This window comes from Pelodiscus sinensis, chromosome 6, assembly GCF_052426305.1.
Source record: "Pelodiscus sinensis isolate ZL-2025 chromosome 6, ASM5242630v1, whole genome shotgun sequence".
Taxonomy (NCBI): Eukaryota; Metazoa; Chordata; order Testudines; family Trionychidae; genus Pelodiscus; species Pelodiscus sinensis.
Genome location: NC_143057.1, coordinates 4,764,249 through 4,782,212, shown reverse-complemented (window position 1 = coordinate 4,782,212; position 17,964 = coordinate 4,764,249). Strand labels below are relative to the sequence as shown.

The following is a 17,964-nucleotide window of genomic DNA, read 5'->3' as shown; positions in this document are numbered from 1 at the left end:
AGACCTCAGATTCAACCGCTAGAGCTCAGATCTGATAGGATTATTGAAAATCCCGTGCCAGATTCTTGTTGGTATTGCACCTCTTCCACTACTGTGTCCCTTTCCTTTTCAAGATGTTTCTCAGCATTGAGGTACTTGGTATGCATTTACTTAAGATCAATGTGGATGCGTGTTGGGGTTTTTTTCTGCCAAATCTCCTTCAAAACCCACTTCTTCATATCTTTTCATGGATCCGTCTCACAAAATGGAGCTTTTGGAGAAAGCTGATTCTCTCCAACAAAGGAGCCTTAAAGGATGGTGCTATGGGCCCATCAGATCTTTCGGAAAGATTTGAAACTTGTTGGATGGCGCCTGAGTTAACCATGTCACTTAACACTTTGGTACTATGGCTAAAAGGAAGATGCATGGAATCTCACAATTGTCTCACTTTCTTCAAGCAAGCCCAGGACCCGTAAGATATTTGCCAGGACTGTGAGGAAAGCGAGGGTGTGTCTAAACTACACCCCCTATGCCGACAGAGGGATGTAGATTAAGCACATCGCTATTGCAGATGAAGCGGGGATTTAAATATCCCGTGATTCATTTGAATAGAAATGGCCAAAGTGACAGGTTCCAGCTGATGAAATCCAATTATCTTGAAGTTCCTGGATGTTATGCGAGGAAATTCTTACTGCCCCTCAATATGATTTCTTCTACATTTCCAGTATTTCTCTATCACAGGGGTGGGCAAAAAGGGCCCCCACGGGCCAAATCTGGCCCACCAAGCAGGTTGATCCAGCCTGCGGAGGCCCTGCTGCTCGCCTGGCCTGGCCTGGCCTGGGGGCGGGGGGAAGCGCATGATGTTTCCTCCGCCCTGCCAGGAGCGTGCAGTAGTATTTACTATCCAGTTACAAGGGTCAATCAGAGCTATTCTTCCATCCCCCATTACTTATAAAAATCACTATAATTATCTTATTCAGCCATCCAGGGTGGGTCTGAGGTCCAAACTGATACATACAACTTGATCTTGGATGTGATTCTGCATTATGTGGATCTTCGATAGTGTGGCAGAGTAGTTAAATCTGAAATTCTAGACTTAAAAATTGCTTTTTTTGAAAATGTTACCTTTAACGTAGAATTTCCTAGTTTTCAAACATTTTGAAAGCTTTTTCCTTTAGAAAGTGTCTTTACAACTTGAATTCTCTTGATGATGATTTCAGTTTGAGAATGCATTTTGTTTGCATAATGTAATGGGTTTTTTTATTGCTAAAATTGAATTTCGTGCCTTTCATGCAGCAGCTGCCTACTGGGCTGAACATGTGACTGGCAGGCATGAAGCCTCAGCTCTGATGCCCACTCTGCCATATTTTTTTTTTTACTGTGAACAAACGACTTGACTTTTCTGTGCTTTAGTTTTCCAATCTTGTAAATATCCAATCTTTACAGTCTTGCAAATATTCAGTGCACCAGACTGTTTGGCTTTTAAAGAAACTTTCTCCTAAAAATGAAAAAGGGAAATTCTCTAGAATTACTTTATGGGATAATGTTCTCTGAACCAATTTTCTGAAAATACAAAAGGAAAAAACCCTTGTACCAATACCAAATAGCAGCGGGGTGGGGAGTGAACATTTAAAATATTAATGGGCTGAATTTTTGCAAACTAGTTGTAACAGGTCTGCAGTGGTGTTTTGCTTTGTTTTTATTTTCATTTTTTTGTCTAAATAGTGTCAATTGACCATTATGGGTGTTAAAATGCATTTATTTGGCTACACGTGTAACCACTGGCTAAACTTGCAGCCACTGGTTACACGTGTTGCACGTTTGGTAAACGTGCAACCCAATGCGTACTGTACTGGCTTCTGCGGAGCTGTTTGCCTGCCTTTCTTCCCCTCTCTCCCATGCACTGCTGCCTCCAATAGAGACAGCAGTGCAGAGGGGAGGGCCTGCTTGTAACTGTGAAGGTTAATCGATTAGCCCAGGCTAATTGGTTAGCCATTTACACTGCCGCATCCCTATTAACCATTAATATTTTGGATCCTCTGAATATTTCTCTAAATCTGGGGATTTCAACCTTTTTCCATCTTTAACTCCAAAACCTGCTGCTGTTGCTTTCCATAATTGCAATCCCCAAATCTTTTCAGAAGGTTATTTTTAAGTGTACAAGTTTTAATTAATTTTAATGTGGCTAGAAATTATGCTGGGGTGGGTAGCAGAAAGTTATGGTTAAGGACTGATGGCATGAAACCTGCTCCTCAGTGCCTGCATGGCTCCTTCCTCAAGCTCTCTGCGAGTATGTCTACACTGCAGTAAAAAACCTGGCTGTAGGATTCTGCAAGGTGGGAGGGTCCCAGAACTCAGGCTATAGCCTGAGCAGAAAATCTGCACAGTACTTAACAGCCTATTAGCCCAGCCTCAGGTGTCTAGTTGCAAGTGTAGACATATGCGGAGTGTTCAGTCTGCTCTGTATGATGTTTTAATACTGTCTTCCTTAAAACTTCACATAGGAAGAAAAGGGGAAGATCTAGGGGCCAGAGAGCAAGAGAGGGGAGCCTTGGGTGACAGGAGCTACCTTTAACAGAGCTACTTTTTTATGGGAACTATTTTGGCATGAACTCAGAGACTATTTTAAGGATCTACTTTGGGCTATTGCCCCACTTTTTTGGGGGTGGAGGGGGAGATGACTTCTCTTTTTCCCTTTCCTTAAATTTCGTACAGTTAGTTTGGATTTTGAGGAGATATAATAATAGTGTAGCTTGACTACATTTTTGTTTTGTTTTTGCAATAAGTAGGTCTTTCATTGTCCAAATTTTTCCTTGCTTTTTTCCAGATGCATTGTTTGAGTAGCACTATTTTCCTTTCATTTGTTGGAATAGGCATAACAAAAGTGATGCTAATATTCTTATTTTATTTCTGGAAAATGATTTTATCAAAAGATTTCTTTTAATAGATACCAAGCCAAATTGCCATGCTAACCAAGCCATGCGTTTTGTGAGCAACAAGTTCAAAAAAGATTAAAAAATAATTTCCTAGAATTGTTAAATTGTGATCTTTAGACCAGTGATGATTTTTAAAGCACTTGATTGTAGTCTGTATAGAGTTGTTTGATCGTATGGTATTGGGTCTGCTCCTTATTTCCAACTGCTTCTAGAGGGGTCCAGGATTTTCTCTGGCTATGTCTACACCACAGAGGTTGTAGTTTTTTGTTTGTTTGTTTGTTTGTTTGTTTGTTTGTTTGTTTGTTTGTTTGTTTGTTTGTTTGTTTGAAAAACGGTGGTTTTTCTGAAAAAACTTGCGGAGCTTCCATACCTCAAGTGCATTTTTATGCAAAAAAATCGAAAGAACGGAGGGGTTTTTGCGCAGTTGGTATTCCTCTTTCTACGAGGAAGAAGTCTTTTTGCAAAAGAGTTCTTCCGCAAAAAGGCATGTGTGAGCAGGGGGGGTTTGTGTGGGAAAGAGGAAAAAGCACAGGTACCCTTGTCGCCATTCTGTGCATACCAATCAGTGCTTACTTTCGAGAGAGCGTCCATGCAGTCTGGGCGCTCTCTTTCGCAAAAGTGCATCGCTTTTTCGATGTGCTTTTGCAGTGTGGACGTGCTCTTGCACAAGAAGTTTTGCGGAAGGTCTCTTCCGATAAAAGCTTCTTGTGCAAGAAGCCTGCAGTCGAGATGTAACCTCTATGAATAACCCAAAGGCTTGTAAAAGTAGGTGCAGGAAAAATGACACAAGGATGAGAATCAGTTTAGCTGCTTCCACTTCAGGGTTTTGCTATACAAGAGAGGAAATAGGAACTGTTATCTGGGTACTGTAATCATCAAGGAGCTAGTGGTGTTAGCCACCAACGAGAGAGGAATGTTCTGAAGAGAAGGGACCAAGGCAGACATGTAAAGGAACATGTAGGGCAGCATATCTAAAGAAGGATGGAACCAAATTGTACAGAAGTGTGTGCATGTGGGAATGAGAGGAGGGATGAAGTAAAGGGCAAAAGTAGACTGTGGCAACACTTTTTAAAAAACACAAATCTTTTCCTGCATTAAAGGCAGCTGAAAATACATAACTAACGTAATATTACTTTCCTCTGAAAACAGTTGTAGTTTCCACAGATGAGTAAGAAGGAAGGTGTTCTGTGTGATAGTGAGTAGCAGTGGAGATGTTTCTTAGGGCAGCGTCTGTATTAACGTGTGTCCATACTGTGAAAATGTTTGAGAACTCTTGGAGTTAGATACCTAGTTGAGGCAGTGCAGTTTTTTGCATGGTGTTCTTTTTTGTGTATTCTGCTCTCATTTTAGTTCATGTCCAAAAATCTAAACCCACAGTCATTTGTACAAGTTTCTAGAGCTCTCCCAATGCTTGAGAAACATGAGTTCTTTTGCATGAACTGGCGATGTTAAATTGCAGGTAATTGACTAATCGAATAGTCAATAGAGCATCTCCGCCTTTGAAGGGTAAAAACAACCCGGGGACTGTTGCTACACTTTAAAGGAGAAAGTGCCACGTGGAGCTTGGGGTCCAAGATTAAGAGGATATTAGGAATGACGGTTGAAATGTCTTACAGATATAGCACCAAATCTAGCTGATAGGAAAACTCCAATTTCATCTTCTTGCCTTGCAATAGGTGTTCTTAGTATTGCAATTAAGGGAGATGACTGAACACCTGTTTTGCCCCAGCCTCTTACAGATTTGTTTTCTAGTTGTCACCTTATATGTAAAACTTGAGTGAAGGGAGTGTGATCTTCCTTTTGGAATTTTAAATCTGAAATGTCTCCCTATAATAAGGAATGTGGAATCTTTGAAGTGAAGGGTTTTTTGGTCCCCCTGGGGCAGGTAGAGGGTTGGAGCACTTATCTAGATGAATGGCTTTTCAGTTTTGCTTTCTTTATCACCAGTTGTGACCAACACTGCTTACTTGCCAGGTGGCTCCATGTACTAAATCTTAGGTCTTGCCTAGGTCTCTACCTTGGAACAGTAGAGGAGGTTGCCCCATGTACTCATTTAGGAAATGTTTAAATATAATAAAGCTAAGATCCTGTCTACTAATTTAAAAAAGAATGAAAACCTTGGTATCTTTGGATGTGTATGCCTAAATAGGGTCACTCTTGCCATTCAGCCTTACACAAAGGGGGGAAGAATTTGTAAGGGAAGGTGTGATGAAGACTGCATCATCCATTTGGAGGTGGTGAATATTTTAGGAGCCAGTGGTATTAGTGTGGCTGTGTAAGCAGAGGCTGATCCTAAAGCCTTAATTCTAAACTTTTTATAATGCCTGAACTGACACACCGCTCCTGTTTGCATTGTTTGTTTTTTTCCATTTTGTCCATCTTTGTGTTTTTCTTAACAAATAGGGTGTTTTTAATTGAAATCTGCAAGGATGTTTTCCAAAAAGGCAACCTCACAATTTCACAACACTGACCAGGAAAATAAATGTTTATAACCTCTGTTCACTATCACTTTTAACACTTTCTCACCATTGTTGTGCTTTCCATTTCTTCTGGCTATTATTTTTCTCCAGGTATAATAACAGATGTTTTCAGAAACTGAAATTTATTTTGTTTCTGTCCATATCTGTATGCAATTTAGGTCCCAGATCCTGCACCATTGCTTTGCCATTAACTTCAGTGAGGATGGCATCAAATCTTAGGCACTGTTCTGTATCCTTTCTTTGCTTTTGCTGGTGTTTGCAACTCCTCTCAGTTTAGTATTATCTGTTAATAGATTTCATATGCTATTTGCCTCCTTCCAGATTGACACAGATGTTAAATGAGTCCATCTCTAATGCCAGTCATTAGGCGGCCACACTTTGGAACTCTTCCCATACGCGGAGTCAATACATTGCGCTCTCTGATTGTTCTGTTGACAGTTCTTCAGCCAGCTTGTCTCTTGTGACAGTGGTCAAAACCAAGTCTATTTGATTTTAATTTTTTTGAGACGTTCCACCGAATACTTTACTAAAAATCCAAATATATTTGATCACATGTGCTCGCATTGTCCACCAGTTATTGTTTCTCTGACAAAAATCTCATTCCATAAGTCAGTACTGCTTATTCCAAAGACCTGTCAGACCATCTGAGAGCATGACTTTTTTTCTTAGTAGTGCAACTGTACCTGGTAATATGGCTATGATGGATGATTGTTGCCTATTTTTTCTTTAAACAAATCAGTATCTTGCTTGCTTTGCCTCATGGTCAGCCCCATTATCAAGTAGTACTTCAAGTGACTCCAAATGTTACTTGGACCCTTAGTCCGTGTTGTCAATATGTATTTCTTTGCTAGTATGAGGAGGAGCAGAAAGAGTGGATTCTCTTTTTGCACTAGCTGCTTGAGTGATGGGGAGGAAAGACTCCACACTGAACAATAAGGGATTAAGGAATTTCTCTGGGCCCAGGCAGCTCCCACCACTACCACACCAACTGCAAGCGGGGTTAAAAAGCAGGGGAGCAGCTCATTTGATGTCTGTCCAGGTAAAAGAACAAACTTGTGACCCATGTGCCCCCTAATCTTTTCCACCCGTGTGTGGATTTTTTCCATGCGGGTGTGGAATAAATCTTTATGTGCACCGAGGCATGTACAAATGTGTACCACTTGTAGAAACAAAAAACCTAGCTGTGGGCATTCTGCTATTGAGCAGCCACCCAAGCACGCAGCTTACAGGGAACACTGCCTGTGACCTGCAGTTCTAGGAGCAAAGAGCTGAAGGAAAACAGAGTCTCTCCCTAACCAGCTGTTCAGTGTCCCCTCCCTAAGGTGAAGGGAGGACCCACTGCAGAGAAGGACAAAGATGGAAGTGTTCCCCTCTCCTCATACATACTCTGGACTTGATTAATCCCCCTTTTTGTTCAGACTACCCGAGCAGCGGAAAGCCTTTGGACTAACCTGGCCAAGAAGGCTGGGTCATACATACCAGGGAAGGAGGCAGTTGCTGCTCGAGAGAAAAGAGAGCAGACTTGCTGCACTCAGATACCAGAAGGTGCCTTTTAACTAGCAGACAACCCTCCTGCCACCTAAACCCGGCAACTTTAGGACAATTGTATGAAGTGGCCCAGAGATGCAGGGTAGTCTCAGTGCTCTGACAGCTGCCACTGCGTCAGAGCCTGCTGGAGTGGGGGAATCCAGGCTCCCCTATCAGCCACCCTGAGTGAGGACTGTCACAGCTTGTTGGTAATATGTAAAATCTATAATTATGGTGGTATAGCTGTGTACCGGTGGTTTCCCTTGGTGCTCAGCCCCCATTATTGTACACATGACCTAAGGCTTCCTCAGCAACAGAGCTTGGGTTGAAGGTGGCACTGGGGATGGAATTGAGGGTGGGAAGGTGTGGGAGGTGGTTTAGGGATGAGAGGGTATGAGGGCAAAGTTGGGCTGAGGGCAGAGCAAGAGGTGGAGTGAGACGGGGGGCAGTTCTGCCCTGGAGGTGGAATGGAACCTGACAGTAGAGCAGGACTGGGGGCTTGGTGATGGAGCAGGGAGGAAGTGAGATGCTCTCTTCTTGCCTCTGGGAGGGTTGGCCTGGACTCCTCCATGCTCCCTGCATTTTTCTCTGCACTGTATCAGGGGGTGCACCCCACAGTATGGGGACCAGTGCTGTAGACTTTCCAGACAACATTGGGACTAGGTGGCTCTTTTCCCATAAATGTGAATTACAGTTCAGTCTTTCTCAAAAAGGAAAAATATATTTTGAGTGCCAAATTAAGTTCCACAGCTGTTCCTTCATCTTCTTAGTTGTTTGAATAATATTGCCCAAGTCTTCTTTGGAGGAGCTAAAGGGTTTAGCAACATGCCTAAAGTTGCTCTTTGTACTTTCTGGATTTGAAAGGGAGGTGTGCTATTTTGCCTGATAGCTCTTCTCTTCAAAATGGATGTCCTTTTTTTTTTTTTCTTCTTCTTCAGTAAAGTTGAATCTGGGGTTCTCAATCTGATTTGTCAGGAAATGTAGTTATGTAGGATTATAGGCTTTGATCAAATGCAGAGGTTTATTTCAGGAAAGAGAAACTGTCAGTACTTTTTGTCTTATTAGCAATCTAGGAAGCGTTTTAGAAGCTGGATACTTCCTGATTGAAATAATTGAATAAGGGTAAAATTATCAGAAGTGTTCGTTAATTGTGTATGCCTCATGTTTTGAGAGCCCAACTGGAGGATCCTCTACCTGATTTTCAGCTACAGGCCCACCGTTCTAGTTAGAGCTGAACATTCCTGAAGATTTGGCTGGAAATCAGTAAAAAAGAAATGATTGTGCTTCCCCTTCCTGGCACACTGTAGGAAAATAAAAATTAAATGCTGACAAATACTAATCAGAATTAGACTCGTGTAGTGGGTGGGTGTAGAACATACTTTCATATGAATTCAGTGGAGAGTAAACGGATGAAACGTTGCCTACTTTTGTAGGTGACAGATAAGTATTATGGTGATTTAGGATTTGGTTCTTATACTGAACTGTACGTCAGCAGTTTAGCATCTAGATCTTTGGATCAGAAATGAGCCTGGGTTTTTGTGTTGAATGTTATCTGCTTTTTTGCATACAGTAAGTCCTGTATTTCCTATAGATTCCAAGTAGATGCGGTATCTCATTCAACTGGCGTTCCTGCTGCTTAGTAGCAATAAAATGCCATCTTCCACAGGTAACAAGCCATTCATAAGTGGGGAGCTAGTGTAATAGGCTCGTGTTCCTAAGATCTGTTTAAAAAAAGTTTAAAATCTTGGGGTGATTTTTATTAATGTTTGTGGAGAGGCCCAGAGTGCGTTTTAGTGTGTTTGTAGAGGTGGACTTTGTGTTTGTGATGTCATGCCTCTTGCTGGCCAGCCTGGCAGGTGCCGTGTTATACCCAGGTTCTGCGTACCATACCGGCTAAATCCCTGAAACGTGGCTGCTTGGAGATCCTTGGATGAAAACTGCTGAAGAAATGCAGTTACTATGTTTACGATTGTTTTTGTTGTTACTGGATTTGGAGTTGGTTTCTGCTCCAGAGAAGAAGGGTTGGGCCTATCCAACTCTTCTGCTGCCTCCCCCCCTCATCACATTCTTCTAACTGAGACCTGAAAGAGGCTCCCCTTCTATGCTGTATTACTCTGTCAGGTGGTTCTAGGAGGAGCAGCTACCATTGCTGGAGTAAATTAGGTGACCTTCTTCCGGCTCTGCTGTGAGGGGTGGAAGGAGACAAAAAAGGAGGAAAGAAGCTACAAACAATTCAATAAGAGAGACCCTATTGCCTGCATTAGAAAAGACAAATCAGAGTTAAAATGGGAAGATAGAAAAATCGAGCGGCGTCATAAGTAGGTTTGATCAAAAAGTACTCAGTGAATGCGTTATTTGATTTTATTTGACAAATACTGGCTTTGCGTTATGTAGCCAACTGTGGAGCCAGTTGTGGCTTTTGGCAAACATATTCTTGGATAAAATATACCTGTAATTAATCTAATGTATTTTACTGTTTTTCTGCTGTTAGGTGAGCCCTAGTAGGTACGCTGTCAGACTGCTTCCATTTGATTACACACAAAACTCTGTTAAAAACACAAAGGCTGCAGAGCTGAGCACTCCATAGGTAGGGAATGCCGGAATTAAGGTTGCCTGTACAAGTTTAATTTGCTTTTGTTCTGTGTGGGCATTATGATGCTGTCTTTCATTCCGTGATCAGAGATTATTTTTTCCCATAGGAAAATTTAATGCACAGGATGGACAATGCTCCCTTAAAGAGCAGCTATTCAGTATATTTGTTTTCTCCTCATTGTTCAATGTGTGGACCCAGGCTACAGCGCACTATTCAAACCTGCCCTAAAAGTGGAATTATGAATTTCCTCACTGGCTTTTCCCTGATGCTCATCACTATAGTATTTGATTGCTTCACAACAGTAATGCATGTATTGTCACAATATCTTGTGAGCTGAAGGGGATGATGATATTCACATTTTACAGATGGGGACTGGAGTGCACGGAGATCATGGCCAAAAGTATCCATTAATTTTGGATGCTCAATTTGAAACCACCAGGACCTGATTTTTCTGAGTGTTTAGTAGGGGTGTAAATCCCTAGTTTAAAAACATTTAACTGGTTAAGTACTATGTTTAACTGGTTAATCCTGGAGCAGCCTCTCGCCTGCAGCACAACATGGCAGCAAGTCTGATTTACACTCCCAAAACATCTTTTTTAAGATGGAAGTGCTGGAATAGCTTCCATGAGGAAATAATAAAAAGACTGTGATGTTTCTGCTTGGAAAAGATGACTAAGGGGAAATACAATAAAATCTATAAAGTCATAAATGGTATGGAGAAAGTTGAATGGGGGATACGTTATTGGCCTCTCTACACCACACACGAACTTGGACGGACACGGACTTGGACCACACACGGACGTCACCCAATTGAAATGAATAGGTAGCAGGTTTAAAACAAACAAAAGGAAGTCCTTCATACAACACACGGCCAACTCTGTGGAACTTGTTAGGGGATGTTTTGAAAGTCAGAAGTATAACCTTCAAAAAAGATAATTACTTTAGTTTTTGGATGATAGATTCATCAGTGCCTGATAGTCAAGATGCAACCCCATGTTCTGGTTCTTCCTAAGCCTCTTCCTGTCATACTGGGACTGGGTGAGAGGAAATGGATCATTGGATAATTGTCCTGTTCTGTTTATTCCCTCTACGCTTTCTGACATTGGCCACTGTCGGTAGACAGCATACAGGGCTGGATGACCATACTGGATCAGATCAATGGACTGCCAGCCGTGAGCTGGTCGGAGAGTCATATAAAAAGTAGTCTTCAGTTATTACATGGCCCCATTCTACCTCACAAGCACAAAGAGGAAATTTTTAAAATCGCATGGGCAACCTTAATTCTAGCGCTTCCTAACTCAAATGCTTGATTTTGCAAATCTTAATATTCTTTTAATGTAGGGTTGTTTTTTGTGTGAAATATCCTAGGTGCTTAAAAAAGCAAACTGAAACACAACTCTCCTCCCTAAATTCTGTCATGTGGCATCGCAATGATACCCACATAGGGCATGTGCTGGATGGAGATGGAATATGCACAAAAACTTGTCGCATGGAGCTGTGAAGAGCTGGAACATTGAATGGTGCATGCAATGTCTGCCCAGCCTTAGGGTCCATCAGAGACTTAGGCAAGCTTGTGCAGTGTGCATGGAATCTTTGGAGATGTGAGTTGCTAAAATCTAAAAGCTCTATTAAGCAAGTGTGAACTAAGGATTTTTTCAGTTTTTCTAACTTGTCCAAATTTGGGCAAATCTTCAAAGATACATCTAAAAGCACTACTTCCTTGACATGCAGGCTAACCGGCTGCCAAATTTGACTTCCTTGCTCCAAAGCATGGGGAAGTTTGAGCTTTGCAATGAAAAGGTCACTAGATTTTATTTTTTTTCAAACATGGTAAACCTAAATATTTTTCTCTAGCCTGGTTCTTTGAAGTGGCTGAATTATATCGGCTAGAATTTTCCAAAAAATCCCCCACCAAAACTCAAACTCCTTTAGGCTAAAGTGGACCATCCAACATGGAAAATTTCAGCCCATTGGTTAAATGTTTGATGATGATGTTATAAGCAAATAAAACAGGGAAGTTTTAAAGGGTTGATAGGTACTCCCAGTCCTGCCTATGCCATTCTCCAGAAGGTAACATTAAATATAGTACAGTTTGTGTTTCTTCCTATATTGCAGCATTTGTGCCTTTGAGGGGGCAAACCCAGCACAATTTTTATTAACTTTAGTTGGTAGGTTTATACTGGGATAAGCTAACTGGGCCTGAGGGCCAACTTCCATGGAATTTGAAAGGCTTTTGGCCATCCAAGAACCTTAAAACTTTGAAGCGCTCGCTCTTAGGTTACTAGGCATCAGGTAAGCTTATCCAGTGCCACATCTAACTCAAGAAGGAAAGCTGGTGTGTACAACAGCATGTCCCTTCTAAGGAAAGGAATGCTGAGCAAGAGAGTCCTACTCCTGTGTAAAAGGAAACTAGGAGGACAAGGGTTTAGCTACCCTTCTTAGTTGATAGACAGAGGAAGAGGTTCAAGCCCTGCTTTGTTTTGGTCCAAGCTAGTTCTTGTGGCATTGTCCGTTATCAAACATTACATAGACAGGGTACCTGCAGTCATCACTGCAGCAATGTGCTATTCCAACAAAGGGCTTGATCATCCTGGACTTTGTCAAGAAAGTCGTATGTTATAACCGTATCTCCTCTTCATTACACCAGACAGGCAGGAAAGTTTTCTAGTGAGGTACTTCAACCATGTGAGTCGTGTCCATTATAAATGGTTTTACAGAGGTCGCTAGAGGATCCTTTAGTTGGTGTAGGTTTTTTTTTTTTAAATAAGTGGGCTGTTTGCATCCCAGAATGTTGCTACTCTTTAGTACCAGTTGGGACAGAGAGCAAGAAGCCCTGCTGCAGTGGTTCCTAAATTGTGGGCCATACCTCCCTAAGGCAGGTGGGAAGGAATGTCCTGCGGGTGTAGCAGGGTCCAGGCCAGCTCCCACAGACATGGGGAGCAGGGAAAGAGCGTTACCCAGCTCTGCTCTTCTCCCACTTGCAGCCTGGCTCCTGGCTGTGGCCAGGCTGTCGGCCTCCACTCTTGGTAGCTGTCTGCAGCTCTGCTCCCAGGTCGGGGGAGTGCAGACACATTCCATTGCTGGTGAGGGGGACATGAGAGGAAATGTTTGGGCATCATTACTTTGCTGAATCCATTCCATTTTCATTGTGAAGCTGCATTCTTTTTGCTTCGCATGGTGTAGCCTCATCCAGTATGGTATTTATACAAGCGCATGGAGAGACACTGCTATTTGGCCCAAATACAGAATTGCTGCACCTGGTAACCTAGGTTCTTCAGTTTAGATGGCATAATTTGCATCAAGGAAGTCTGGAAAGTGCTCTTTGGAATCTGTTAGCTTCTGTTTGTTTTTTTGAAGTCAAGTCCATTGAAACAGGCATGCCTTTTAATGGGGTTTTGTAGGGACGGGATACCTTGAGTATTCTGCAAAAGCGACAAGGAGTCCTGTAGCACCTTATAGACTAGCAGATGTATTGGAGCATAAGCTTTCATGGGCAAAGACCCACTTTGTCAGATGCATGCAGTGGAAATATCGAGAGGCAGTATAAATATGCAGGCCAGAATCAGGCTAGAGATGAGGAGGTTAATTCAATCAGGGAGGATGAGGCCCACTTCTAGCAGCTGAACTGTGAATACCAAGAGAGAAGTTGCTTCTGTAGTTAGCTAGCCATTCACAGTCTTTGTTTAATCCTGAGCTGATGGTGTCAAACTTGCAGATGAACTAGCTCAGCAGTTTCTCTTTGAAGAGTTGCTTACATCAATAGGCAAAAAATGCCAAGCTATTTAATGTGAAAATAGTGAGTGCTTTTTACTGAAGGAGAGAACAATTTTTGTCAGTATGTGTGTGTTGATTGGGCTCATTAAAAAATCTGTTTTGTTAGTATTATTAATAGATATCAAGAAACCTTATCCTTTTATAAATGGAGAGGATTGATACTGAGGAAAAATATTAACAAAAAATGTTTAGGGCTCCTGTTTAATCAATTAAAAATACTCTTAGGCTTTTAGCACAATGCTACCCTCTAGTGGACCTGTTTTGTATATAAAAAGGCAGTCCTATTTTCCATTGGATCGTCAAACGGGCAGGAGCGTGGGAAATAAAGCAGAAGGCAGAGAAAAAAGATAAGAATGGACTAAAGCAAATTCTGTTGCTGTTTTCAGAAGCAGGAAGTTGAGACAAAAGTCCTAGGAATGAAATGAATGTTTAAAAGAATTGGGAGTACCTTAAATTAAGCATGTTGAAGATTGCACCATATTTCCGTTTTTGTGCACATTCCCTTCCCTGAGGAGCAGAGTAGATGGTTTAGTCTCTACTTCTGAGCAATGCAGAAAGTGTGGTGTCTGTGGTAGAGAGGTCCCATCCTCTCCACTCTGCTTACTGCTTGCCCTGCCCTCACTTACTTTATATTAAAACTAAAAGATTTATCAGACATTACTCAATTTCAAATAAGCTTTTTTGTTTTTCTCCATTTAAATCATTGCTCTGGGGTGAGGCTGGAGACGAAGCTGCCCCTGGGAGAGAGGGCAGTCCCAGCCCTCTGTCACCTCAGCTTGGAGCCAAGGGAGGGGTGCATTTCCCCCAGCTTAGTGACAGACACACACACATAGACACACTGAAATATATAGTAGATAGCTGACCCTTTCTCCACCTCTGCCTCCTGCTGGTCCAGTGGGGTTAAAGCTGTTTCAGTCCCCATCTCTGGCCCCTTGCTGCCAACCTGTGGTCATTCTCCCTCCCAGGCACATCCCATTGTCCTGGCACAACCAAACCCTGACCTTGCTTTAAGTTATGATAAGAGGAAGCTGCATCCCAAATTTGGTGGTCCTAGCTCTTGTCATTTAGGAAGAATTCTCGAAGAAACAGGCTCACGCACAGATGGACAGAAAGATAGACACATGCACATTTCTAAAATATATAGTCAGAAGATGTTAGAGGGCCTGCTTTGCATTTACATCAAGTTCCCTTTATGCTGCTTTTGGCAGGCACCTCTGTGTCAATCAGAATTGCTTCATCGTGTCTAGATTCTTGCCATATGTGGTCCACACAGTTGTCCCTATTACCCTATTTTATATTGGGGACCTTCCCCATATCCACTTTCTAAATGTCAAAGTTGTATTCTACAAATTTGTTTGCAGTATTGTAAAATATATGGGGAAAAGATTGGACACCAGGGGATAAGCTAACAGGCCTGCTGTGCTCATTCCCCTGGATGTAGTGTTGATTTCAATTTGCAGTGCAAAAATCTGTTGTTAGATTGTGGGCATTGAAAAAGGGGGAAAAAACCCTCAAGAAATTAAGCTGGTGGAGGATGTGAGATCTTGAGCAGCTGTGTGGTAGGCTTTTGACCAAGAATGGTGGTAATCATAGACGAGTCAAATTCAAGTTTAAAAAAAAAAAAAAAAACAACCAGGGGCATAAAATGAGTCTCCTAGTCAATATTTGGGAGCCTACATGAGCATCTACATTACCAAAGGGCTGAGCACCTGCCAGATTCTGTTGGTTTTAATGAAAGCTCTAAAGTATTCAGCATTTATTTAGGTGCTTAAATATTGGCTTAGGCTTCTAACTTTTTATCTTCTCAAACTGTGAACTCATACAAAAATAGTAATGTGGTGCCACCAGTTGCAACGTGTTATAAAAATGAGATGATGCAGGCCAGTAGTAAAGTGGAGAAATACTGGCCTTGAGCAATATGGGAGAACCTGTGTTTTGGATGATTCATTGGTTCTATGTTGTGTTCTAGAACTAAAATTGCAAGTAGTAGTGTGATCTAAAGACTTATATTTTTTTTTGCAGAATTAGTGTATACAGTTTGTAGTCGTTGAAAGTTTTGAATGGATCATAAAAAGCTTTGGGACATGCTGTTTTAAAATGATGTGGCATATTAACATGTTTAAGGGGAACCATCCTAATATTTTAACAACATTTTTAAAAATGTGTTTTCATTTGTATTCACGTTTGTGGAAAACAAAGGTATTTTTCCCGGAAAAATTGCACAGTAAGGTTTCTCAATTTTTTTTTCAAATTCTATGTCATTCTAGCATCAAAAACTCCTTTATTCACACGCAATTTTCAGAAAATTAACTTTCCCACTTAAATCTGAATGAAAATTGAGTGTTCTAAAGAGTTAAAAGCATGTGATAACTTAATAATTTTTTATTATGACATGAAAGTGGCAGGGTGGTTTAAAAGCTTAGAAGGAAGGATAGTAGGTGGAGTCATTTGGTGATTGGAGAGACCTGTATGTCTGATAGGTGTAGTCAACTGTCATTTCCTTTTGAAGGAAGGGGAGCGAATGGAATGATGAACTATTGGAAGGACAGAGCTTAAGACTTAGAAGCACGGTAGAGCGTTAGATGATGTGGTGTTCTAGACAGTTGGCTACCTTGCATTGTTTTTCACTTCACTAGTGAACTTGGAAGGTGGTGGTTTATCTTTCTAACTGTACTAAAAGTTAAGGAACTGACAATACTGCCAGTGGGTGGTTAATGTTCAGAGGTCATCAATCATCAGGATGTCAATTTATCTGACTCCACGTAGCTGAAGTTGAAGGGAAGTGACAGGAAGCAAGCAATTGAGTGAATTGAAGTCATAAAAGCAGATGACTCTTCGCAATCTTTGTGTAGACATTGTCAAAAGTTAAATAGCAACATGGAAAGGATTCTTGCTTGTCTTGAAAAGTGCAGGAAATAACTTTCTTCAGCTCCTTCAAGATCCAATGTACCATTTACTCGGATACCATCTGTTGAAAAGATCGAAATATTCTTGAGTTTGATCCTGTGAGACATACATCATCTCCATTGATACATAGACATGATAAAACACCTAAAGACTGTTCTCGGCCATGAGCAGCTGAAATAAACAATTGAAGCACTTTCCCACAGAAATACTCTTCCAGGCAGACTTAAATTGACAAGTCCAATGTGGCAAGTGAAGAAATGAAGGAAAAATTAAACAGAGTTGCACAATGTCAAACAAATGACCAGATAATGGCTACAGGTATCCATACAGGGGAAGTACAGTCCTATTCAGTCCTGTTGATTCTAGGTCTAAAAAGAAAACCTCAGAGTCTACACTGGCAACGTTAAAGCACCAGCACTGGAGAAGAGGGCTGTTTTAAAAAAAAAAAAAAAAAATCCATGCCGCAGAGGGGAGTAAAAAAAAAACCACACCCCCGCATTGGGATCATGGCCCTGAAAAGTGTGCTCACACCCCGGACTGAGAATACTTTAGCACATTAAAGTGCTAGTGTAGACCTAGCTTAAGTTGTTGAAGACGTCACTTGAGAGAAGTCTGATAAGTCGATATTTGCTGTTGAAAACTAATTGAGCATCACCTAACAGAACCTTTAAACTGATGGAAAATTCAAAGATTCTTCAGTAAGCGTCGTCATTCTTATGGTTGGTTGCTTGCTCCAGCTTTCCCAGTGATTTCTGATGGAGGAAGATGGCGTCTGCACTACCAACTGACTATGAAAACCTTACAAATTTGCACTGAACACGAGGAGGACGTTGATTAACATTGGGCACACGTTTACACTGGTTCCGCTCTAGAATCCCATAATTTACAAAAGCAGTTGAAGGAAGTGTAGAGATTGTCAGATTACAAGCAGATGACACTTCTGTTGCAGTCTGAGGCTTTATCTAACCAACAACAAAGAACTGAAACTACATGTACAACATCACAAAAAGCTTACAAGAGGCTATGAAATCTTCTCATGACATAGCCAGCATGACTAATTCCATATGCAAAGGAATAAGGAAGAAACCGAGAGGTGGCTGATGGTATATAATCTTGATTTTTGTTTCTTTTTTCCTAGTGTTTTAAAATAGAAGATCCAGATGGCTACTGCAGATCTGTTTTGCAAAGATAACTTTGTCAAACTGCTGCATCAAAAAGATGGAAAATTGGAGAAGAAAAATCACAAAAGACTGAATGATTTAAATCACGATTTTAAAAAAAATTCTGCACTAGCCACATTATCGCTTGAATATAAATTTTAGCTTCAGAGGGGGAGCTGAGTTAGTCTGTAACAGGAAAAACTTAAGACCACAAATAGTCTAGTAGCGCCTTAAAGACTAAAAAAACACGTAGATATTGTCATGAGCTTTCGTGGGCAAAACCCACATCTTGTTTGATGTGGGTTTTGCCCACGAAAGCTCATGACAACATCTACGTGTTTTTTTTAATCTTTAAGGTGCTACTAGACTATTTGTGGTTTCTGTAAATTTTAGAGTCTTCCGATTAGGGACGTTGTAATTACGTAACTAGTTCTCCAGGAGTAGCTGTGGCCTGCTCCAGCCCCACTGGGCTCCTGTGTGGGGTTGCTGGACTGCTAGCTAGGAGCAAACCCCACCCAGTTGGTGGCTGAGACTGGGAGTGGGAGCCCTGCAGGCTGGGGACTAGTCCAGCTAGGCTGAAGCAACCTCTGGCCAGGATCCCACTTAGT

At 41.5% G+C, this 17,964-nt stretch overlaps 1 protein-coding gene across 1 annotated transcript in view; it reads left to right on the top strand.

Annotated features, from left to right (window-relative positions):
• The window catches only part of KCMF1 (potassium channel modulatory factor 1), a 47,833-nt gene that overhangs the window by 12,592 nt on the left and 17,277 nt on the right, over window positions 1-17,964 (top strand). The gene's annotated exons all lie outside the window — the stretch shown is intronic.